The sequence below is a fragment of the Mastigoproctus giganteus genome, chromosome 14, assembly GCF_048544385.1.
Source record: "Mastigoproctus giganteus isolate SK-2022 chromosome 14, ASM4854438v1, whole genome shotgun sequence".
Lineage (NCBI taxonomy): Eukaryota > Metazoa > Arthropoda > Arachnida > Uropygi > Thelyphonidae > Mastigoproctus > Mastigoproctus giganteus.
Window position 1 is genome coordinate 27,254,616 of NC_143588.1, and position 27,064 is coordinate 27,281,679.

The following is a 27,064-nucleotide window of genomic DNA, read 5'->3' on the forward strand; positions in this document are numbered from 1 at the left end:
TTGGGGGGATACAAGGACTAATAGATTAACAGTAGCCACTGGCAGAGGTGAAAGTGATTCTTGCACTGCTTCTATTGGAATGAGCAGCAGCCTGGAAAACAAGATGCAGGGTATTTCAGAGACTGCTGGGAGTCATTGCAGTACAAGTAAACACATGGGTTGTGTTAGGGTAGCTAAGAATAAGATAGGAACAGGTGCATGTATACTTGCATGTACACCAATGCTAGGAGCTTGGTAAATAAATTTGATGAATTTGAGGTATTGCTCAAAACATCAAAGGCAGATATTGTTGGGATATCAGAGACGTGGTGTCACACAGATATAAGGAATGCAGAACTGGAATTTGGGGAGTACAACGTCTACAGAAAGGATAGGAAGGGAGGAGGGGCTATGCTATTAGTTAAGAAACACATAAAATCCAAGGAAGTGAAGCCAGTCGACATCGCTGGACAGTGCAGTGTCGAGTCAGTTTGGTGTGACATAAGCATTGGGATATCAAAATCGAGAGTAGGAGTGTGCTATAGGCCTAATGACTCCGATGAGTATAATAAAAAACTGTACAGGGAAATAGAGTGGGCCAATAAATCAGAGAGTATTATAATGGGGGATTTTAATTTCCCAGATATTGACTGGAATTTGTGGGCTGGTCACTCACACACTAGCAAGGCTTTTGTGGATTTAATGGATGATTGTTTTCTACATCAGCATGTTCGGGAGGCAACTAGAGGGAGTAATATTCTTGATCTGATTATCAGTAGTGATTCTTCATGCATTAAGAATCTGCAGATAAAGGAACCACTAGGTGGCGGTGATCACAGTGTGTTGAAGTGGGATTTACTCAAAGAGGTAACTACCATCAGGGGTAAAGGGACGGGTTCTTGCTTTCGTAAAGGCAACTACGATGGTCTGAGACAGTATTCAAATTCTATACAGTGGGACCAACTGTGATGTTACCAATAGCAAATTCAAAATGGGAAGCATTCAAAGAACTTATCTTGGAAGCTACTAGGCTTTACATTCCAACTAAGAAATATTGTTCAAGGTTTAGGCCTAAATGGATGTGAGATGAACTAATGAGACATATGGCAGAGAAGAAAAATGCACGGGATACACAATAATTAATCAGTGACATGTAAGCAATGATAGATATAAGCTGGTCTGTAATTAAGTCACAAAGGAGATTAGGCAGGCAAAGGCAGATTGTGAGAAATCCTTGGCAAAGGATGCAAAGAAAAACAGGAAAGAGTTCTTTACCTATGTAAACTCTAGAAGGAAAGGGATGAATCAGATTGGTCCACTGGATATTGATGGTTCAACAGTTGAGGATCCTGCTCAGGTAGCTAACAAACTAAACGAGTATTTTGCATCTACATTCACACATGAGGAGTTATTCAGGAAGGGGAATGCCAGAGGTGAAGTAAACTCTGGCAGTGAGCTAGATGATTTTGTAATAACTGATAGGAAAGTGGAGGAAAAATTGTTGAGGATAAAAATAAAAATGGCACCTGGGGTGGATGGGATATATCCAGTTATATTAAAGGAGGCAGCAAAGTAAGTAAGCAAACTCTTAGCCATAATTATGAGAGCTTCTTTGGTCTCAGGGGAGGTACCCATAGACTGGAGATATGCAAATGTGACCCCAATTCACAAAGGAGGATCAAAGGCTGACACAAGTAATTATAGACTTGAGTTTAACTTCTGTTCCAGGAAAATTAATGGAGGCACTGGTTAAAGAAGCACTGCAGGATCATCCAGACAAGGCTTTAGTTATAGCTCGGAGACAGCATGGTTTTCTTAATGGGAAGTTTTGCCTGACCAATTTGATTGGATACTATGATGCAGTCACAAAAGAACTGGATGCAGGGAATAACTTTGATATTATATACTTGGAGATTAGAAAGGCTTTTGATGCACATGGAAGACTGCTGCACAAATTGGAGCAGTGTGGCATTGGAGGTAAATTGCTGTTATGGATAAAGGGACGGTTGAGGGAGAGAAGACAGAGAGTGGTAATCAATGGACACTGCTCATCGGGGACTAATGTTATTAGTGGAGTCCCTCAGGGTTCAGTGTTTGTTCCATTGTTGTTTTCTGTATTTATAAATGATGATATATCAAGCTTAATGTTGAAGTTTGCAGACAATACAAAGGTTGGCAGTGTTGTTAAGGACACTACTGACCCTTTTGTGCTGCTGCTGCTGCTGCAACAGGATCTGGAAAGGTTGAGCAGATGGGCTGAGAGGTGGCAAATGAAGCTTAACATTGACAAATGTAAAGTATTACATATGGGAAACAGTAACCCCAGACCAACGTATCAACTCTGTAGTACTACAATGACAGTGGTAGGGAATGAAAAGGACCTGTGGTTAATGGTGCAGGCAGATATGAAGTTTTCTGAGAAGTGCAGATGGGCTGCAAGAGTAGCTCATGGTGTCTTGTCAAGGATATACAGGAATTATTCTAGCAGGGATAAGGAGGTGATTATTCCCTTGTATAAGGCAATGTTTAGGCCACACCTTGAGTACTGTATACAGGTCTGGAGGCCTCATTTCAAGAAGGATGTAGAGCTGCTGGAACGAGTACAGAGAAGGGCAACAAGATTAGTGAATGGAACAAAGGGTTGCTCTTATGAAGAAAGGCTTAAGTTTTGCAAATTCCAGTGTCTGGAGATTAGGCACCTGCGAAGAGATTTGATTGAGGTGTATAAAGCCTTGAATGGTTTGAGCATGCTCAATGCCAATGGGATTCTTCCTCTTGCTCAGAATAATCACCTGAGAGGGCATAAATTTGCCTTTAGCCAGCGGGTAGTTGGTTGGTGGAACAGACTTCCATCCCTTGTTGTGGAAGTTGATAGCCTAAATAAATTTAAGGCTCAGCTGGACAAGTATTTCGAATGAAAGGAGGGGTGAAATGGGAGTGGTTTCTTTTTTTGGCTGATGCTGCATAAGCTTCCTTTCTTGCATCATATGCCTCTACTAACGCTAATGCTAATAACTTTATGGTATGTCTATTAGGTTGAATAGAGGCTTTCTGAATTACTAAAACATAAGTTTCTGAGCTTTTTCCTGGAGAATTTGCCTTGTATTTTGAACTGCATTTATATGGTAAATGGGAACCACTTTTTCTTTCCTATTTATTTTTCCCCCCTTATAATTTGCTTATTCATGATTTTTAACTTTAGGAACAGTTCTTAAGGTCAGCTCACATGATGTTTGGGAATGCAACAGATAGGATTACGCGATTTAATGAAACTCAGCTAAAGTTACTTGGTCCTATACGTGTATATTTTGGCGTACTCTTTCTGTCTCATTGTGACATCTCTTATTCCTGACCTTGAATGATTCTAATTCAATTGATCAGTCTGAACAGAGGAATTCTTAATATTTTTTGTTTCCTTATAATTGTGGCTACTTATAAACCCTTGTAGTTTAGCTTGAACTCTGTTTTTTTAACCTTTCAGACAAATTGTTCTTAATTTGCAATTTGGATTACTTGTTAGATAAAGAGGGGTCAACTCTCTGAAAGCTAAAATATATAATACCACTGCCACCATTAACTTATTTGAGTGAATAAGTTTTCATGTGAGGGAATAGTAGGTTCCTAAGGCAGTCATTATCAGTAAGGCTTGGTTACAGAGAGAGAGAGAAAGAGAGGGGCTAACTTTTTATCCAAATCTAGTTTTAATTTCAGAGTTTATTGTAAAATATATCTTAATAAGTTTAAAAAAGCTTCATCTTGATTAAGTACAGGAAATATCCTGTTGTATTAGCATTTTTTTTATTCATGAATTGACCATTCACTTTCAATGACAAATGGGGAAAAAAACCAAGAGCAAGTTTTTACTTATCTTCCATGGAGAATGTGATGGAATTAACTTCACTTCATTATAAGAGAAATTTGTTGAGTTGGGAATGTTAGATCCATCATGCCCTGCACAGCTGACTGTTCTCGAATGCACGACCCACAAAATTTCTTATTGCAAATAAAGCAAATTTTAATTTATGTTTAGTCTGTGAACAGTAAAACTCTTGAATTTACTTATCTTTTGAGGGATCAAAGAACGTTATATTCACTTTCCTCACTTGTGTAAGAATTTCCACCTTTATGACTGGGAGAAGAAATAGCGTTAAAGTGCTTTGATTTTCCCAACAGGTCAAGAGGTCCTTTGTCAGAAATTGCCTCACAGTTAATGACATTATCATCTTCAGAATTATTTATGTCACTCTTTGCCGAACTTTGGCTTAAAATCTCTCTACATCATTGTGTCAAATTCATCTCTGGTCTCTACTGTTCTCCCAACTCCACTATTCACTTGGAGCTCTTCGACTTTCTCTCAATGCAACTTGACTTTCTCCAGTCCAACTTTTCTAACAGTGAAGTAATTTTCCTTTGTGATTTTAATGTTCACAACTCCAGCTGGCTTCCGATTTCTAGTCACACCAACCCAGCTCATCGAGATGCTGAGGATTTTGAAATTATTAATTACCTTGCACAGATTGTTCATTTACCTTCAAGAATACCAGACAATTCTAACCATACATCAAACACGCTTGATCTTTTTCTCACAAACAACCCTTCTAAGTACAAGGTCGAAGTGAGAGGTCCTTTAGGCACTTCAGATCACAACTTGGTGATTGTCTCTTCTCCAATAGAACCTTTATCTCATGGCTATTCCCAGCCTTGTGTTGTTTGGCATTACAAGAATGCAAAATGGGATGACCTGCAAGATTTCTTTTCTTCTTTTCCTTGGTCGCATTACTGTTTCAAAACATCTGATGTCAATGTTTGCTCAGATCGTGTCAGTGAAATTATTATTGCAGGAATGGAATCTTTTATCCACACTCCACTTTAAAATCTCGTCCTTTATCTAAACTTGGTTTTCCAATAAATGTGCTAAGGCTGTTCAAGAGAAGAATGTTGCTTATCGTAATTGGCTTGTTTCTAATTCTTCAGCTTCATTTTCTGCCTACACCAAAGCTCGCAACAATTATAAAGCAGTTATTAATCAGTCCAAACTAGAGTTTGAACAGGCTAAAAGTAGAAAACTTGCTTCTTGCCCTCATTGTAGCCGAGCATTCTGGTCTCTTGCCAAAGCTATTGGCCGCAACTTTTGCCCATCTCTGCTCCCACCTCTGTCCAAACCAGATGGTTCTGTTGTCACTTCAGCCAAGGATAAATCTGACCTGCTAGCATCCCATTTTTCTTCTAACTCATGTATTAATGATGTTGGTAAAACACCTCCCACCATTCCCAACACGCTCCATTCAATGCTTCTGTGGTCTTCTGTCAAAAGGATGTCGGAAGGATTTTGACGAATCTTGATGCTAAGAAAGCTCCAGGTCCTGATGGTATTTCTCCACTTGTTCTCAAAACCTGTGCTCCTGAACTTACTGATATTCTTTGCCGCTTTTTTCACTTTCTTATTCCAAAGGCGTTTTTCCTTCTGCTTGGAAATTTGCTCATATCCAGCCAGTTCCTAAAAAGGGTGACAAATCCCTCCCATCCAATTATCGTCCCATTGCAATTACTTCTACTCTTTCTAAAGTAATGGAGAAATCAATTAACTGCCAACTCTTAAAATACCTAGAAACCTTCCGTCTCATCAACGATCGCCAGTATGGATTCCGTCAGTGTCGATGCACTGGTGATATTCTGGCTTATGTTACCCATTTATGGACTAAATCAATGGAAAGGTTCAGTGAAACACAAGTAGTTGCTCTTGACATCTCAAAGGCTTTCGATCGCGTTTGGCATAAAGGTCTTCTAAACAAGCTTCCATCTTATGGTTTGCCAACTATTTTTAGTAATTGGTTATCCAGTTTTCTCTCTGATCACTCACTGAGGGTGATGGTAGATGGCTCTCTGTCTTCTAACTTCTCCACTAATGCCAGTGTTCCCCAAGGTTCAGTTCTTTCCCCACTCTTTTCCTCTTGTATATTAATGACCTTCTTCCATTGACTGGAAATCCTATCCATAGTTTTGCCGATGATAGCACATTGCATTCCACTTTCCATTTTGAGAAACCTTGCCCTGCTCAATCAGCTTCAACTTCTCGAAAATCTGCTACCAATTCCTTAAATGCCAATCTTCAGGTAATTCTCCGGTGGGGCAAAGACAACTTAGTTGATTTCAACCCTTCTAAAACTCAGTCTTGTCTTATATCTCGCAAAAAGGATTCTTCTGCTCCTATGCTTATTTTTAGTGACACTCCGATTTCTAGGCAAAATGATATATCTCTTTTGGGGATTACCATGACTTCTAATCTCTCTTGGCACAAGCACATTACAAATATTGCTTCCTCTGCATCTAAAAAACTTGGTTTTCTCTTTCGCTCTCGGCGTTACTTTTCTTCCAAATAGCTGCTCACTCTGTATAAATCGCAACTCCACTCTGCCATGGAATATTGTTCCCACATCTGGGATGGTGCCCCCAAAACCTCACTCTGGCTTCTTGATTCCATTCAGAAGAGGGCAGTTAGCCAATGATTCATCTAATTAATTAACGATTCATCTCTAACAGAGTCTCTCCACTTGCTGTCTCATAGACGTACTGTTTCTGCTGCATGCCTCTTCTACAGATACTTCCATGGGCACTGTTCTTCTGAGTTGGCTTCTATAATTCCCGCTCTCTCTTTCCAAACAGTCCGAACATGTGCCACCACCAGCCAACATCCATTTACCGTCCAACTTCAAACTCACAGAACCAACTTTTCATCTTCCTCGTTTATTCATTCAACTGCCGTTTTCTGGAACAACCTTCCTTCATACGTATTTCCTGAAAATTACAGTCTACAGAAGTTCAAGTCCAATGTCAACAAATATCTTCTTTCTTCTTCTCAACCTCCAACCCAAGCACGGTATTAAGTACTGTAGGATCTAATACCTCTCATGTTTGGGGTTTACATAACAAAAAAAAAAAAAGAACACCAATATTCTCCATTAAAAGAACAAGATGTGCACGTGAAGCTGCATCTTGAATACATCTTCAGTTATCAAATGGTTAGTAAATGAATTTAAGCAAATCATCAACACAGACAAGGAGGATAGTCCCAATGTTATAGAAATGATAATATATTTTATTTTATTATATAATAATTAACTGAATACATAGGGGCTTAGAGGGGAACAAGCAATGTGAGTGTTATCAGACACTCAGTATAAAATACTCACATTGCTTGTGAGTGTTTTATACTTGTGAGATTTAGGAGATGTCCAGCAGCCTGTCTCCCTAAAATCCACTCATGCACACCTTGTTAATAAGCCCTAAGCCCTGTTACATCACTTTGGGAGTAACAAACGTGTAGAGTGGTTCTCTTCAAGACACCTGGCCAGTGTGAAGAAGAAAAGACCAAACCCTCCAGCATTTTTTTTTTAAATATGACAACAAAATTAAACAAATGGCCCTCAGTCCCCAGCAGCTCTCACTCTTCATCTTATGGCAGCAAGAGGATCAGAGTGGAAGCAGAGAGTGCAAGGAATCCCTGGATATGACCAGGCTGCCCTGCATGGAAATTGAACTTGGCCTGTTACAACATAAGATCGCTCATTGGTGAAGATAGGATATTAGAGGTGGAAAAGGAATTAGAAAATGTGATTTGGAATATTATCAAGCTTTGCTGAAACAAGAAGAAGAAATGAATCACTTATAAGTTTATCAAGTGGAAATCTGCTGTAACACCAAAGGAAACAATGAAAACAGTGAAGGTGGAGTTGGCTTTCTGGTACATAAAGATATAAAAAACAGGATTTTGGAATTCAAAAGTACATCACCAAGGGTGTCAAGACTACTACTCAAGATTTTTAAGAGGTACAAACTAAAGTTAAAATGATATATGCACCAAACCGAGCCATGATGATAAAGAGGTTGAAGAAATGTACACCGAAATTGAGACTTCTAGAAGAACACAAAACTCACAACACCATCATTATGGGGGATTTCAATGCTAAGGTACAAAACAAAAGAGACAAAAACAGCACCGAAATGGAAACTATAGAAAATTTTTGAACTGGTGAAAGAAATGAAAGAGGTGAAAGACTTGTGGAATTTGCAGAATCTCGAGGAATGTCAGTAATGAACACTTTTTCAAGAAAAGGGTGGACATGGAACAGCCAAATGGATTAACAACTAATGAAAGACTTCATCCTCACTAACAGAAGATATATCGTGAATGATGTTAACGTCCTGAGCAAGGTAAATATTGGAAGTTATTTGTTAGTTATGTTATTTGGTTTTTAGGAGCATTAGCAACTAAGACCATATTGCTCCGGGATATGCGGTGGTCATTCCCTGACCTTTCTGCATCCTCCGTATTTGGTGGTGATGGGCTCGAACCCCGGTCTAATCAAGAAGCGTGTGCTACGCACTGCTGCTCCTTCCCACCTGGCTACGGAGCGCAATATTGGAAGTGAACATAGGATGGATGGTAAGATGCACACTTAATATAGATGTAAGAAAAGAAAGGAAAAAAAACTGACGAACAAGTTTGAGCTCCTGCAGACCTTGCAAAACCAAGATATGATGAGGAATACAAAAACTTTCCAAAAGTGATAAAGCCCAAGAAACCTACAGACAAAAAGAAGAAAAAATTAGTGAAGAAACACTTGTCATGATGAAATGAAAAAAACTGAAGAGAAAGATAAACATTGAAAGGACAAAACTGAATATACTGAGTTATGCAGAGCCATTAGAAATAGACTCAGAGAGCACATAAGAAGATTTAACACAAGAAAAGGAGAACAAGCATTAAGGGAAAACAAAGGATTTAAATACCACACACAAACTGGCAAGACTTCACAAAATACACTAGGAAAGGCTTGATGCCTAAGGAGTGGAATAATGCAATCATAATTTTGCTGCATAAGAAAGGAGATAAATCAGAAATTATAGACCAATTAGCTTGTTGTCCCTCATCAACAAGTTGTTCACAAGGGTCATTACTAACAGATTAGAAATAATAATTGATGAGAATCAACTGAAAGAGCAAGCTGGCTTTAGGACAGGATTCTCAACTATGGATCACCTTTACGTAATATTGCAGCTAATGGAGAAAGCAAAAGAATAAAAAACACCATTATGCCTGGCATTTGTAGACTATGAAAAGGCATTAAAGGCATTTGACTCCATACAGCATAAGGCAATGTTTCAAGCACTGGAAAGACAAGGCATAGATACCCCATATATTATGATTTTGAAGAAAATATATGAGAACACTACCTCCTTTATTAGACTAGACAAAGACAGTAGCAAATTTAAAATTGAGAAAGGGGTTCAACAAGGAGACACAATATCTCCGAATTTCTTTACTGCTGCCCTTGAAGAAGCTTTCAGGAGATTGGACTGGTCGCAGAAAGGAGTCAATGTGAATGGAAAGTACCTAAACCATTTATGATTTGCAGATGACATTGTGATCATATGCCACAATGCCAAAGAATTGGAGGAAAATCTTAGTCAGTTATGCAGAGTTACTAAGGCTTTTGAACTAAAGATGAATATGGTTAAAAAAAGTAACGATGAACAAGTATGTCACAGGAAGGGATATAATCACTGAAGGAGCAGAAATTGAACAGGTGGATTCATATACTTAACTTGGACAGGTCATTAGCAATAACAATGATAAATGGATGGAAGTCAAAAGAAGAATAACTTTTGGATAAATAGTATTCAGGAAATACATTCACATATGAGGAGCAATATCCCAATTTGTCTGAAATGTAAACCAATGAACCAACGTATATTCCCCACCAGAAGAATGGAAGATTCGCTGAAACTACACAGAGATGAACGGAACGAATTAAATTAGAAATCAAACTGTTGGATAAGATGTTTGTTGTTTGTTTGGTTTTTAGGAGCATTAGCAACTAAGGCCATATTGCTCCAGGATATGCGGTGGTCATTCCCTGACCTTTCCGCATTCTCCGTATTTGGTGGTGATGGGCTCGAACCCCGGTCTAATCAAGAAACATGTGCTACGCACTGCTGCTCCTTCCCACCTGGCTACGAAGGCGCCTACTGTTGGATAAGAAGAGAAACATGTGGAATAGGCAGCAAACTTAAGTAAAGGACATTCTTATCAAAACTAATGAACTGAAATGGACTTGGGCAGGACACATAGCTTGAAGACATAATGACAGATGGACTAAGAAAATAACAGAATAGTACCCAAGAGTAGCTAAAAGAAAACCAGGAAGACAACAATGGGGATGGACAGATGAAATTCAAGAGTTCATAGGTAGTAAATGGATGGCCATTGCACAATACAGAAGGAAAAGGAAAGTTACTGGGTGGGCTTTCATCCTGCAGTGGATTGAAAATGGATGATGATGAATACATAATGGAATGAGTTTAAATGCATAATAATATATCTCTATAACTGAAACCCCCCAGCACACACACACACACTCCCTTACCTCCCCAGAATTCCTGAGTACTTATCTGTCTTGAGCATGGTTTACAATACCACTTGGCCTTAGTCACTTATGCTCCTAAAACCCAACAGCAATAACAACACCATTATCTTTGCTTTCTTTTACCTTCACTTGTTCTCTTTCCCTTTTCACACACATTCCAACATAACAGCTATACCATTTCAATTACAAGAAATATTATTAAGCATTAACTCTTCATGTTATGTATTCTAGTATATTTGGATCATATCTAATAAAATAAAATTTATTATCATTTACACAGCTTCAGGACTATCCTTGTTATCTGCATTGATGATTTTCTCAATTCTTTACAAACCATTTGCTAATCAACTTTACTCCCTTTATTTTGTCAACACTGGTATGGAGGTTCAAAATGTTATGTCCTGGATAGATTATGATGGCTGTAATTTTTTGCTAAAGATTTTGGCCATGATAGTCTATTCCTTTTAATTTTTAATTTTTTGTGGTATTAATGTACATTATTGTTATAATACTTTTCATTCTTCACACCTTGCAAATTCATAATTTTTTATACTTATCCATATTTTTGGTCTTTTTAAATAAATCTTTACCTTCCTTGAACTGATCATTAATTTATACTTAATTTATGCAATTTTATTATAGTGTACCTGTAATTTATTAATTTTTGTATTAGAATAATTTTCTTATTCTATATAATAATTTTCTTATTCTGTATGCTTTAATTTCCTTCTTTTTTTTTTTTTTTTTTGTATCCATTCTACTTTTCTAGCATCTTCTAGGCTTGCAACTTATGTATTAAACATTGCAACCTTTCTATCATAAATGCTAAAATGAACGTATATATTACTTTACATTCTTTAAAGCTGTTTTGCACTTACAAATAATAAAAAAATTACAGATGTCATTTCTACACACCACATTATTTTAAACTCTTACATCTATCCATACTGTTTTTTTTATATTTTCTTTCAACTTATATTGCTTTATACACAGCTATAGATAGGCACACATTAATATTAACAATTACAAAATACAAAGCTAGGTGGATGACAGAATGAATGGAGTTGACTGGAACAAGATAATAAGTTCCAGATGTAGAATTTTTAAGCTCCTGCAAACAAATAAGTTTTTTGTAAATATTTAACCATCTTCTTGTTTAATTAACTTATTGTGTTTTACAAATAGATTAAATAGTCTTAGTCCCATTCATTAGCTTATTTTTTAAATTTAGCTAGTGATTTTGTAAGTTATGACACACTACTGGTACCACTATTTTGGCATGAATATCATAGCACGTAAACAGCAGCGCAGAGGAATAGTACGGTTTTAATTGTGATAAATAAGTAGCTTGAAGGTTCTAAGGTTCACTTGTTAGGCATATATTTTTTTTGTGTTTGGCTAAAGATATAACTAATTTAATTTAACTAATTTGTGATCATTACAGTATAGCGTAACATATATCTCTAACTTGATAGTGTAAAGTATAACATAAAATTATATAGAGAGTAATATGTATCAATGCATTTAAGAATGTATTAGCTTAGTATACTATTGTCAATTAATCAAATAAATTAATTAATCTTATTAATTTTCATTGTTAATCATTTGAATTGTATTTAAATGGAAATCATGCACCTGACTAGAACAGCAAAGCAACAGGCACAAAGTAGCAGGACTGCTGTGGCTCAGGGTGATTCGGCAATGCATCACAGCCTAAAAACTTGTGCAACTTGTGAAATGTTTGCAGCTCTTTCAGGAATAGGACATGATCTAGCGAAGGAGTGCTAAGTGCTGAGAGTATGAAGAAATTAAGCACCAACTCTGCATTCTGATGGGCACCTATGAGAGTTTAAAGAATAGGGTAGATGCACTCGAAGGAATTAAAATGGAGGCCGTCAAGCTCTCATTGGCCCAACTCAATGCCAGAGCTCACTCTTGTGCATCAGGCAACACTGCGGCAATCTTCAAGGCAGAATGCATTGTTCCCACAGGAGCTAGTTATTGTTGGTGATTCTATTATCAGACAGATGAGAAATATATTGCGCAAAAAAGATAGTTGGAATAGGACCAAAGTATATCTGCAAGCAACAAAAGTTGATATCATCTTTTAAGAGCACAAAAGGTGATACTATTGTACACGTTGACACTAATGACATTAAGAGTAGGAGATCTGTAGACTTACTTAACAAGTACAATGTTGAAAAAAATTCGTGAGTTGGGGTTAAACTTGACAGTGTCTGCAATTCTTCCCAGATGATAGGAGGGAGTATATAATGAGAGCCTTGTCAATCAGGTTGGCCCCAGAGAGATTGTGCAAGTGGACTAGAATTTTTCTCAGGATGGCCTGTGCTTATTAACAGGAGAGATGCATCTACAGGAATGGGACACATTTAAATGGAAAGGGTGCAAGAATATTTGCTGATGTTAATTAGGCAGTTTTAGGTGAGTGGGAAAACTGCTAGCTTGAGCAGATTCACAGACTAATAAATTAACAATAGCAACAGGCAGAGCCGAAAGTGATTCTTGCACTACTACTATTGGAACAAGCAGCAACTGGAAAGCAAGATACTGGGGATTTCATGAACTGCTGGGAGTCATCGTGGAACAACAAAATACATGGGCTGTGTTAGGGTAACTAAGAGTATGAACAGGTGCATGTATACTTGCATGTGCACCAATCTTGGTCAAGACATCAAAGGCAGATATTGTTCTGATATCAGAGACATGGTATCACACAGATATAAGGAATGCAGAATTGGAATTTAGGAAGTATAATGTGTACAGAAAGGATAGATACTGTTAGTTAAGAAACACAAAATTTAAGGCAGTGCATCCAGTTGACATGGGTGGCCAGTGCGATATCAAGTCGGTTTGGTGTGACATAAGCATTGGGACAGCAAAGTGTGTTATAGGCCTAATAACTCTGATGAGTACAACAAACAAATGCACAGATAATAGAGTGGGCTAGTAAATCAGAATGTCATATAATGGGGGATTTTAACTTCCCAAATATATATGGGAACTTGTTGGTTGGTCACTTGCATACTAGCAACACTTTTGTGGATTTACTGGATGATTGTTTTCTACAGCACCATGTTCAAGAGGCAACCAGAGGGAGTAATACTCTTGATCTAATTATCAGAAGTGATTATTCATGCATTAAGAATCTGCAGATAGAGGAACCACTAGGTGGTAGCGATCACAGTGTACTGATGTGGGATTTACTTAAAAATTTAACTACCATCAGATGTAAAGGAAAGGGTTTGTACTTTCATAAAGGTGACAGTGGTCTCTCAGACAGTTTTTAAATTGTATACAGTGGGATCAGGTGATGATGTTGCCAACAGCAAATTCTAAATGGGAGGCATTCATTCAAAGAATTAACCTTGAATTAACCTTCACTTTTCATATGAAGTAAGAAATACTGGTTAAGGCTTAGGCCTAAATGGATGTCAGATTAACTGATGAGAGACTCGTGGCAGAGAAGAAAAGTGCATGGGTACTTATAAATTATCGAGCAACACAGAAGGCTATGGTAGATATAAACTAGTCTGTAAATAAGTCACAAAAGAGGTTAGGCAAGCAAAGAGATTATGAGAAATCTTTGGGAAAGGATGCAAAGAAAAACAGCAAAGACCTCTTTACTTACTTAAACTCTACAATTAAGGGGATGAATCAAATTGGTCCACTTGATATGAATGGTTCTGCAGTTGATGAGCCTGCTCATGTAGCTCACAAATTGAATGAATATTTTGCATCTACATTCACACATAAAGAATTCTTTAGGGAAGTGGAGGCCAGAAGTTTATCAAACTATCAGGGAGCTAAATGATTTTGCAATAACTGAGAGCAAAGTGGAGGAGACATGTTCAAGTTAAACATAAGAAAGGCACCTGTGGTGGGATCTATCCAGTTATATTAAACGAGGCAGCAAAGGAAGTAAGCAAACCCTTAGCCATAATTATGAGAGCATCCTTGGATTCAGGTGAGGTCCCCCTGGAGACATGTAAATGTATCTCCAATTCAGAAAGGAGGATCAAAGCATGACATGAGTAATTACAGAACTGTTAGCTTAACTTCTATTCCAGGGAAAATAATGAAGTCACTGGTTAAAGAAGCATTACAGGATCATCTAGGCAAGACAGCAATTTTAAGACACATCATGGGTTTATTAAGACGAAGTCTTGTCTAACCAAACTGATTGGACACTATGATGTGGTCACAAAGCAGCTGGATGCAAAAAATAATTCTGATATCATATACTAGAATTTCAGGAAAGCTTGTGATACTGTTGCACATAGAAGGCTGCTGTACAAATTGGAGCAGTATAGCATTAAGGCAAGTTGCTGCTATGGATAAAGTTGAGTAGGAGAAGATAGAGTTGTAATCAAGGGACACTGCTGTTCGTGGACTAATGTTATTAGGAGAGTCCCTCAGGGTTCGATATTGGGTCTATTGTTGTTTTCTCTATTTATCAATAATATTGACGAAGGTATATCAGGCTTAATGTCCAAGTTTGCAGATGATAAGAAGGTTGGCAGGATTAGGATTGTTAAAGACAGTAATGACCGTACACTACTGCAACAGGATCTAGAAAAGTTGGGGAGATGGGCTGAGAGGGGGGGGGGGAGCAACTGAAGTTTAACATTAACAGATGCAAAGTACTGCATATGGGTAGCAGTAATCCCAGAGTAACATACCAACTGTGTGGTACTACACTCAGAGTAGTGTAGAATGAAAAAACCTGGGCTGATTGTGCAGTCAGATATGAAGTTTTCTAAGCAGTACAGACAGGCTGCCAGACAGAGCCGCATTTAAACTTTTGGAGGCCCTAGGCACAACACAATTATGAGGGCCCAAAAGGTCAGGTCAAGTCAGTACAAAGTAAAAAAAAAAATTGCTTCAAACGTTTGTCAGTTAATCAAATTCATAAATATATTTTTTAATTTACTGAAAATAAAAGTCGACATTTATATAAAAACTCATTTTAATAAAATAAAAATAACACAGCATAGGTATATATGTATTAAAAATAAAGTATTATACATACATAAGTATATATATATTAAATTAACAAAAAAAATTATAACTAAGTTTTTTTTTTTCTGGCTTTGGTCTTAGCAAATATATCTATAATATCATCATAAGTAATTGAGTCCATTGCATCTGATTCAATGAATAATAATGATAGGTCACTTGTTTTATTTTGGTGCAAGTTGCTTCTTAAATAATTATTAATTCGTTTCAACACCGAAAATGAGCATTCAGCACTTGCGTTTGAAATAGGCATAGTCAAAAATATTTTTAAAATAGTTTCTACGTTCGGGAAGGTAGACCTTAACCCGTCGTTTATAAATTGGTACATATTTTTTATTGAAAAATTTTCTTCTTTCATCATTATTAAAAATTGCTTAACTTCGTCAATAAATTTTTCCCAGTCAATATCAGTTTGTAAAATTTTTTTAATATTAGTCATGTACTTGTCTTGATCTATATCTTTCTTTAAAAATATGTCAAACATATCTAATATGTGTAAATATCTTTTCGTCCTTTCGTTAATTTCCAAAATTAGCTTATCGCAAATGACATTAAAAGTATTAACGTTGAAATTTTCTTTTCCATGTGATACAATGTCTTCGTCGGATTCTGAAACTTCGTCACACATTTTTTTCCGTTTTTTTTTCATTCTTTTCTTCCCGTCTTTAAATTTTGTCTCATCTGTTAATAAATTCGCTTCTTCATTTAAAGCAGCAAAACTATTTTTTATCTAAAATAAAACCAACTAAAGACTGTAACAAATTATTAGCTAATAGCAAATCCATATCCGGATCTTGTAGAAATTTACTAGTCGCATTTATTCGTTGTAAAATTGTCGCACACAATTGTCAAAATAGCTGTGTCTAAATCGTCAAAATTTTCAGTCAGTGATGAGCTCTCTAATTTAGAAATAAGTTTTTCATAAGGAGAAATGGATAGTTCAAGTAATGCCTCCTTAATTCATTTATATCCACGTTTCAATGCCAATATAGTATTAGCTCTTGCAGACCACCTTGTTTCAATTAGTCTGATTTTTTTTCTAAATGTTTAAGGAGTATGTCCCATCTTCTTGTTGAAGATGAAAAGTAATTATATACATTTTTGAACATAACAAAAATATTGCACTGCTTCCAGACAAGATTCTGCGGCATAGTTGCCAGTTAAATTTAAGGAATGACTAGAGCATGGTATGTAATGTGCAGAGGAAATATGTTTTTTTTTCAGCCTAGCTAGCAAATCGTTATAGACACCTTTCATATTGGCAACATTAACATAGCTTTGCCCTCTACACATTTTTATATCCAAAGATAATTCTTCTAATTTTTTTAATATTACCTCTTCTAAATATAAAGAATTATGTTGTGTAATACTGACGAACCCAATAAATGTTTCTCTGATGTCAGAATTTGCTGTGCCGAACCTAATTAAATTAGGTAGTTGGTCAATATGGGCACCGTAAATATATTGAGTCGAATATTATTGCAAAATAAGCAGCTTCCTTAATTTCTGATATTAATATTTCTCTTGTATTATTAGCTATTAACTCTATGAATTCATCATAAGTGTGGTAAGAAAGTTAATTTGATCTGCCAGAACCACAGTTGGCATACATTTTAATGTGATGTTTTAAAAAATCATAAAATTCACTTAAATAATGTATGCATGATAAATAATTCTCGTAAGAATCAGAAAAAATATCATTTGTATCACCTCTAAACGATAGTCTCAATTTACTCAGTAACTTAACGGTAGCTATTATACTTTTTAAAACCTCTCTCCAATAATTTTCTTCAGATTGTATTTGTTTCATCAATTCAGAATCAATTCGACTATTTGAAGAACTTGACTTTCCTTTGCGATATGTCCACATCGCTCGTATGTACGCAGTAGAATGCTCGTGATCGCATAATGTTTGTGTTATATTTCTCCAGTCGTTAAAATCCTTCATTAAGTTATTATTTGACTTAGAAAACAATTTGCAAACAAAGCAGTAAATTAGAAAACAGGCCTTGTGCATCAGATTGCATTATATCATCAAAGTTTCTTGCGACAACCGACTAACTGGTTAAAATAAATTTATTAAAATAAAAATATAATATATACATAAGATAAAACAGAAATAAGATAAGTGTTAAAATACAATAAGATAAAAAGAGTTAAAATACAATAAGATAAAAGAGTTAAAATATATAGTAGCTTTCAAAGCGAAGTGTCTCTTCATCAGCTAGTCTGTGACTGGTTTATTTCAGTATATATTAATTACAATAGCACAAGTCAGCTGGGCATGATCATGTATCACGAGTCTGGTGTTGGTAAAGCAGAATTACGTACACGTGATGATTGCCAGCACTCATCGCACTGCAATACACTACATTCTATAATAGTGTGTAAATGTACTCCCCTCGTCCGATTCATAGTACTATTATTGGTGGCTATGTGTAGTGCTTCAAGCCATGAGCGCTGGAAGAATCACGTGAATAGTCGACAATTTCAATATCCCGTTGGGGATCAAGATTGTGCTCCTCAACCCAATAATTTTCAGTGACTCCGGAGCGTTCAAAATTAACCGTTTGCAGAGCCACCTCATGTTCAGAACCGATCTTTCAATCTTCTACCAGACTCACCTAAATAACACCCCTCCCCCCACAATCCAGACATGTAATATGGTATACGGAACCACTCCATAGGAAAAGAGGAACAGGTGTTTTCACCTTAGAAATAATGGATTGTAATTTCCTCCCTGGAAGTTGCATGCATCGTATATGATGGAGACGCAAAATCCTAACAAGACGTTCAGATACACCCGGATAATAGGGGATGTAGGCGGTACAGATAAATTGATTGGCTCAAGGCGGGTTAGATTTCGTAACAAAATTTGTGAGCCTGAAGCTCACATCTATCTAGAACATGAGGTGGGTGGATAGCCGCAATTTGAAAGCTCTGCCCTAATTTTTGAAATTTCCAATTGCCTATCACCAGTCGAACTAGAGTGCATCCAAGCGCAGGAGAATAATGTACGCGCAGTGCTACGTAAATGACCAGGGGCGTGCACAGAACCATAATTGGTAAATTGGCCTGTGCACATTGGCTTCCTAAAAACAGAAGTTACTAAACACAAATCCACACATTGGACTAACACATCCAAAAAAGGAAGGGTATTATCAACCTCCAGTTCAATCGTAAATTGAATGATGGGTGAGAGGGAATTGAGATATTGCAGCAGCCCAGATTCTGATCTCCAGGGTACAGTTGCAAAAATATCGTCAACATGACGACACCAGAAAGTGATAGGAATTGGTAAGTTCAAGAAAATCTGACTCTCAAGTTCTTCCATGGCGATATTGACCACAATAGGACTAACAGGGGTACCCATAGCTCTGTATTTGGCAAAACAGAGAGTCATTTTGAACATGATCACCCCCCCCCCGTTAAACAGAGATTGAGAGCAGTACAAATATCATCTGTAGAGGGCAACATTCTATCTGCCAATGTGGCATCCCTGCTCAAAAGATGTCTCTCGCCGGCAATGGCCTGTTGTACTGGAACAGAAGTGAAAAGAGAAACCACATCAAAGGAGACCATAACCTCGCTCTCAGAAATAATAAAATCTTTAATAATACACAGAAAATGCGTACTACTGGAAACAGTGTTAAACAGCTTTCCCAACAAGGGGTGCTAATAACTTGCCAACATATTTAGAAAGTTCATACGTAGGTGTATGACAACAAGACAATGGGCTGTAAAGGAACATCAGGTTTATGTATCTTTGGAAGTCCATAAAACTGCACGAGTCGACAACCTGTCGCATGAAGCTTTCAGCGGACGTTCTTGGTAATCTTACTGGCTAAAAACGAAGAATGCACAACTTTATTAACTTTGGATTCCAACTTCTCCAACACTTTGACAGGGGAGTCTTGCACAGTTTCATAAACCTTCCAATCCTGTAATAGAGCGAGGGCTTTACGAATATACTCCAACTTGTCCAGGACAACAGTGCTTTTTTTGCCTGAAGATAAGGGGCAGCGCACTGCCCCTTATCTTCAGGCAAAACTACAATAGTGCCATCTTTGCACAAAGAAAAAAGATCTTCCCGCTGACATCGTCTGAGGTAATCAGTAATAGGCCGGATGTGCTGCAAAATTGAAGCTGTTTGAAAGCGAATTATGTTAGCAGTCTCTTCGGGTAGCTTGTTGAGAGATGCTTCTCTACCCATAACCAAATGTGTAATGGGAGGTTTACAAGGAAGAACCGCAAACTTCATGCTGAGGGTCAAGAGATCATGTTGCTCCTTAGATAATTGTTTGCTACGCAAGTTCAAAACAAACTCCGAGTTATCTCTCATATGTGTGTTCCTAGCAATATATGCTTCTCGTAATAAAGAGTTAAATTTATTCTGCTGACGTACACAATATTCTTCAGTCACACGCATGGCTTGGGAAATAAAACATGAACCACTGTAGAAAATATAGCGGGAGGGACCAAACCACTTAATTCTTGCATGAGCCTGGTAGAAGATTGAAAGATTGAGTTTCTGAACATGAAGTGGCCCTGCGAATGGCTAATTTTGAACGCTCCGCAGTCACCGAACATTATTGGGTTGAGCAGCACAATCTTGAGCCCCAACGGGATACTGAAATCGTCAACTATTCACGTAATTACCGCCAGCACTCGTGGCTTGAAGCACTACACATAGCCACCAATAATAGTACTATTAGCATTAGTAGAGGCATTTGATGCAAGAAAGCAAGCTTATGCAGCATCAGCCAAAAAAATTAAAGTAAAATAAATAAATAAAAAATAACCACTTCCACTTCACCCCTCTGTTCGTTCGAAATACCTGTCCAGCCGAGCCTTATTTAGGCTATTTATTTAGGCTATCAACTTCCACGGCAAGGGATGGAAGTCTGTTCCACCTACCAACCACCTGCTGGCTAAAGGCAAATTTCTGCATATCTATCCTACATCTGTCTTTCCTCAATTTGAATTTATACCCTATCAGGTGATTACTCTGAGCAAGAGGAAGAATCCCATCAGCATTGAGCATGCTCAAACCATTCAAGGTTTTGTACACCTCTATCAGATCACCTCGCTGCTGCCTAGTCTCCAGACACTGTAATTCGCAAAACTTAAGCCTTTCTTCGTAAGAGCACCCCTTTGTTCCATTCACTAATCTTGTTGCCCTTCTCTGTACTCGTTCCAGCAGCTCTACATCCTTCTTGAAATGAGGTCTCCAGGTCTGTATACAGTACTCTAGGTGTGGCCTGACCATTGCTTTATAGAAGGGAATAATCACCTCTTATCCCTGCTAGAAAAATTCCTATATATCATTGACAATACACCATGAGCTACTCTTGCAGCCCGTCTGCACTGCTCAAAGAACTTCATATCTGCCTGCACAACCACCCCCAGGTCCCTTTCATTCTCTACCACTGTCAGTGTAGTACCACAGAGTTGATACGTTGCTCTGGGGTTGCTGTTTCCCATATGTAGTACTTTACATTTGTCAATGGTAAACTCCATTTGCCACCTCTCAGCCCATCTGCTCAACCTTTCCAGATCCTGTTGCAGCAGCATAGTGTCAGTAGTGTCCTTGACAACCCTGCCAACCTTCATATCGTCTGCAAACTTGGACATTAAGCTTGATATACCATCATCATCATCATTTATAAATACAGAAAACAATAAAGGACCCAATACTGAACCCTGAGGGACTCCACTAATAACATTAGTCCACGATGAGCAGCGTCCATTGATTACCACTCTCTGTCTTCTCCCCCTCAACCACCCCTTTATCCATAGCAGCAATTTGCCTCCAATGCCATACTGCTCCAATTTGTGCAGCAGTCTTCCATGTGCAACAGTATCAAAAGCCTTTCTAAGATCCAAGTATATAATATCAAAGTTATTTTCTGCATCCAGTTCTTTTGTGACTGCATCATAGTATCCAATCAAATTGGTCAGGCAAGACTTCCCCTTAACAAAACCATGCTGTGTCTGAGCTATAACTCAAGTCTTGTCTAGATGATATTGCAGTGCTTCTTTAACCAGTGCCTCCATTAATTTTCCGGGAACAGAAGTTAAACTCACAGGTCTATAATTATTTGTGTCAGCCTTTGATCCTCCATTGTGAATTGGGGTCACATTTGCACATCTCCAATCCATGGGTACCTCCCCTGAGTCCAAGGAAGCTCTCATAATTATGGCTAAGGGTTTGCTTACTTCCATTGCTGCCTACTTTAATATAACTGGATAGATTCCATCCACCGCAGGTGCCTTTCTTGTGTTTATCTTCAACAATTTCTCCTCCACTTTACTCTCAGTTATTACAAGATTCTCTAGCTTACTGCCAGAGTTGAATACACCTCTGGCATTCCCCTCGCTGAATAACTCCTCATGTGTGAATGTCGATGCAAAATATTCATTTAGTTTGTTAGCTACCTGAGCAGGATCATCAACAGTTGACCCATCGATATCAAGTGGACCAATCTGATTCATCCCCTTCCTTCTAGAGTTTACATAAGTAAAGAACTCTTTGCTGTTTTTCTTCGCATCCTTTGCCAAGGATTTCTCGTAATCTGCCTTGGCCTGCCTAACCTCCTTTGTAACTTGGTTATAGATCAACTTGTATCTATCATAGGCTTCTGTGTCACGTGTTAATTTGTATGTATCCCATGCATTTTTCTTCTCTGCCATATGCCTCATTAGTTCATCTGACATCCATTTAGGCCTAAACCTTGAACAATATTTCTTAGTTGGTATGTAAAGCCTAGTAGTTTCCAAGATAAGTTCTTTGAATGCTTCCCATTTTGAATTTGCTGTTGGTAACATCATCAGTTGGTCCCACTGTATAGAATTTAAATACTGTCTCAGTCCACCGTAGTCGCCTTTATGAAAGCAATACCCCTTCCCTTTACCCCTAATGGTAGTTACCTCTTTGAGTAAATCCCACTTCAGAACACTGTGATCACTGCCACCTAGCGGATCATTTATCTGCAGATTCTTAATGCATGAAGAATCACTACTGATAATCAAATCAAGAATATTACTCCCTCTAGTTGCCTCCCGAACATGCTGATGTAGAAAACAATCATCCAATAAATCCACAAAAGCCTTGCTAGTGTATGAGTGACCAGCCCCCAAATTCCAGTCAATATCTGGGAAATTAAAATCCTCCATAATAAGACTCTCTGATTTACTGGCCCACTCTATTTCTCTGTACACTTTCTTATTATACTCATCAGAGTCATTAGGCCTATAGCACACTCCTACTCTCAATTTTGATCTCCCGATGCTATGTCACACCAAACTGACTCGACACTGCACTGTCCAGCGATGTCGACTGGCTTCACTTCCTTGGGTTTTATGTGTTTCTTAACTAATAGCATAACCCCTCCTCCCTTCCTATCCTGTCTATCCTTTCTGTAGACATTGTACTCCCCAAATTCCAGTTCAGCATTCCTTATATCTGTGTGACACCACGTCTCTGAAATCCCAACAATATCTGCCTTTGATGTTTTGAGCAATACCTCAAATTCATCAAATTTATTTACTAAACTCCTAGCATTGGTGTACACGCAAGTATACATGCACCTGCTCTTCCTCTTAGCCACCCTAACACAACCCATGTGTTTACTTGTACCCCAATGATTCCCAGCAGTCTCTGAAATATCCTGCATCTTATTTTCCAGGCTGCTGCTCATTCCAATAGAAGCAGTGCAAGAATCACTTTCTCCTCTGCCAGTGGCTACTGTTAATCTATTAGTCCTTGTATCCCCCAATCTAGCAGTTTTCCGAACCTCCTAACACTGCCTCGATAGCATCAGCAAACATTCTTGCACCCTTTCTATTTAAGTGTATCCCATCCCTGTAGAAGCAGTCTCTCCTGTTAACAAGTACAGACCAGGCTGAAAAAAATTCTACCCCTTGAGCCCTGCACAATCTTTCCAGGGCCGAATTGATGGACAGGCTCTCATCATATACTCCCTCCTATCGTGTCTGGGCAGAACTGCAGACACTTTCAAATTCAACCCTAATTCACGGCTTTTTTTCATCAGTTACCTGTACTTGTTAAGTAATTCCGCCGGTCTCCTACTCTTAATATCATTAGTGCCAACGTGAACAACTATATCACCTTTTGTGCCCTTAAAAGATGATATCCGCTCTCCAACGTCATCAACCTTTATACCTGGCAGACATACCCTGGTCCTGTTCCACCTATCCTTTTTACAAAGCATGTTTCCCGTTTCCCTGACAATAGAGTCACCAACAACTACTAGTTCCTTTGGGACCAGTGCATTCTATGAACTCAGCGCGTCCTATGAATTGGACGAGGGGAGTATATTTACACCCTATTATAGAATGTAGTGCATTGCAGTGCGATGAGCGCTGGCGATCATCACGTGTAAGTAATTCTGCTTTACCAACACCAGACATGATACATGATCATGCCCAGCTGACTTGTGCTATTGTAACCATTAATATATACTGAAGTACACCAGTCACAGACTAGCTGATGAAAAAGCACCGCTTCGAAAGCTACTATATATTTTAACGCTTTTATTATATATATTTTAAGTCTTTTATCTTATTGTATTTTAATGCTTTTATCTTATTGTATTTTAACGCTTTTATCTTATGTATATATTATATTTTTATTTTAATAAATTTATTTTAACCAGTTAATCGGTCGTTGCAAGAAATTTTGATGATATAATGTTCGTTTTGATCGTTTAATGTATGGCACGTACGTGTATGGTGTTACTCTCAGTTTGTAGAAATTATTTATGTCTGAACCCCGCAATAGACGAAATTTACGCTTTGCACATTGGCGTAAAGCCCATCGTATTATTCCCAGAGGTTTTAGATTCAAGGGACCGTTCTCCTGTGGCCGTATGAGTCGTGCCTGCTTTGGCTTTGGTTTGAAAACGGAGGGAATCTGGATTGGTAGTGTTCATCAAGAATTGAAAAGGATTATCATGAACAAATCCAGGCTCGTGCAAGAATGAAGAGGTTTTGTCCCTCCCCCTATATTTTCTACATTGGTTCATGTTTTGTGTTCCCAAGCCATCCATGTGACTGAAGCGTATCGTATCGTGTACGTCAGCAGAATAAATTTAACTCTTGATAATGAGAAGCTTATATGCTTCTAGGAACACACATATGAGAGATAACTCGCAGTTTGTTTTGAACTTGCGTAGCAAACAATTATCTAAGGAGCAACATGATCTCTTGACCCTCAGCATGAAGTCTGCGGTCCTTCCTTGTAAACCTCCCATTACACATTTGGCTACGGGCGTGGAAGCATCTCTCGACAAGCTACCTGAAGAGACTGCTAACATAATTTGCTTTAAAACAGCTTCGATTTTGCAGCACATCCGGCCTAGTACTGATAACCTCAGACGATGTCAACGGGAAGCTCTTTCGTCTTTATGCAAAGATGGCACTATTGTAGGGTGCCAGCCCTTATCCCCTACAATAGTGCCATCTTTATGCAACGATGGCACTATTTCCGTTTTAATTTCTGGAGGGTATCATACGGAAGTGTTCTACATGCTATATTGAAGTAAACTCCTCTTATTATTTTACTAATTTTATAATTGGGTGTAAATAATGTACTTCCCTCGTCCGATTCATAGTACTATTATTGGTGGCTATGTGTAGTGCTTCAAGCCATGAGCGCTGGCAGTAATTACATGAATAGTCGACAATTTCAATAACCCGTTGGGGTTCAAGATTGTGCTGCTCAACCCAATAGTGTTCGGCGACTGCTGAACGTTCAAAATTAGCCGCTCGCAGAGCCACCTCATGTTCAGAAACCTGATCTTTCAATCTTCTACCAGGCTCACCTATACAACATCCCCCCACAATCCGGACACGTAATAAGGTATACGGAACCACTCTGTAGGAAAGGAGGTACAGGTGTTTCCACCTTAAAAATAATGGATTGTAATTTCCTCCCTGGAAGTTGCATGCATCGTATATGATGGAGACGCAAAATCCTAACAAGACGTTCCGATACACCTGGATAATAGGGGATGTAGGCGGTACAGATAAATTGATTGGCTCAAGGCGGGTTAGATTTCGTAACAAAATTTGTGAGCCTGAAGCTCACATCTATCTAGAACATGAGGTGGGTGGATAGCCGCAATTTGAAAGCTCTGCCCTAATTTTTGAAATTTCCAATTGCCTATCACCAGTCGAACTAGAGTGCATCCAAGCGCGGGAGAATAATGTACGCACAGTGCTACGTAAATGACCAGGGGCGTGCACAGAACCATAATTGGTAAATTGGCCTGCGCACATTGGATTCCTAAAAACGGAAGTTACTAAACACAAATCCACACATTGGACTAACACATCCAAAAAAGAAAGGGTATTATCAACCTCTAGTTGAATCGTAAATTGAATGATGGGTGAGAGGGAATTGAGATATTGCAGCAGCCCAGATTCTGATCCCCGGGGTACAGTTGCAAAAATATCGTCAACATGATGACACCTGAAAATGTGATAGGAATTGGTAAGTTCAAGAAAATCTGACTCTCAAGTTCTTCCATGGCGATATTGGCCACAATAGGACTAACAGGGGCACCCATAGCTCTGTATTTGGCAAAACAGAGAGTCATTGAACATGATCACCCCCCCCCTGTTAAACAGAGATTGAGAGCAGTACAAATATCATCTGTAGAGAACGACATTCTATCTGCCAATGTGGCATCCCTGCTCAAAAGACGTCTCGCGACGGCAATGGCCTGTTGTATAGGAACAGAAGTGAACAGAGAAACCACATCAAAGGAGACCATAACCTCACCCTCAGAAATAATAAAATCTTTAACAATATGCAGAAAACGCATACTACTGGAAACAGTGTAAACAGTTTCCCCAACAAGGGGTGCTAATAACTTGCCAACATGTTTAGAAAGTTCATATGTAGGCGTATGACAACAAGACACAATGGTCCGTAAAGGAACATTAGGTTTATGGATCTTTGGAAGTCCATAAAACTGCAGGAGTCGACAACCTGTCGCATGAAGCTTCCAGCGGATGTTCTCCATAATCTTATTGGTTAAAAACCAAGAATGCACAAGGTTATTAACTTTGGATTCCAACTTCTCCAACACTTTCACAAAGGACTCTGCAGAGTTTCATAAACCTCCCGATCCTGTAATAGAGCAAGGGCTTTACGAATATACTCCGACTTGTCTAAGATAACAGTGCGCCGCCTCTTATCCCCAACAATAGTGCCATCTTTGCATAAACACAAACAGTGGCACAAACAGCTTAATAGATTCTTTAAAGATACCGAATTTCAAATTGTAGCTAGGCCAATACGGAAGTTACACACTATACTGAACAATCGCTTGGTTCTTTCAGCGTTCGCAACAAAAATTAATGATCTGGTATACAACATTTCTTGCGGTGATTGCGACTCGTCTTACCAAGGTTCAACGCGATTTTCTCTTAATATTCGTGTAAATCAACATGAAGCCTCAGTTTGTGCTTGTCGTTCAGCAGCGTCAGAATTAGCCTTTCATGCCATTAACGAAAAACATACATTTTTATTTAACGAGGCCAAAATACTTAACGTTCAACATAATTATAAGCGACTATTAATTGCAAAAACC

At 38.2% G+C, this 27,064-nt stretch overlaps 1 protein-coding gene across 5 annotated transcripts in view; it reads right to left on the reverse strand.

Annotated features, from left to right (window-relative positions):
* Positions 1–27,064, reverse strand: part of LOC150075030 (uncharacterized) — a 322,726-nt gene that overhangs the window by 136,525 nt on the left and 159,137 nt on the right. The window lies entirely within an intron of this gene.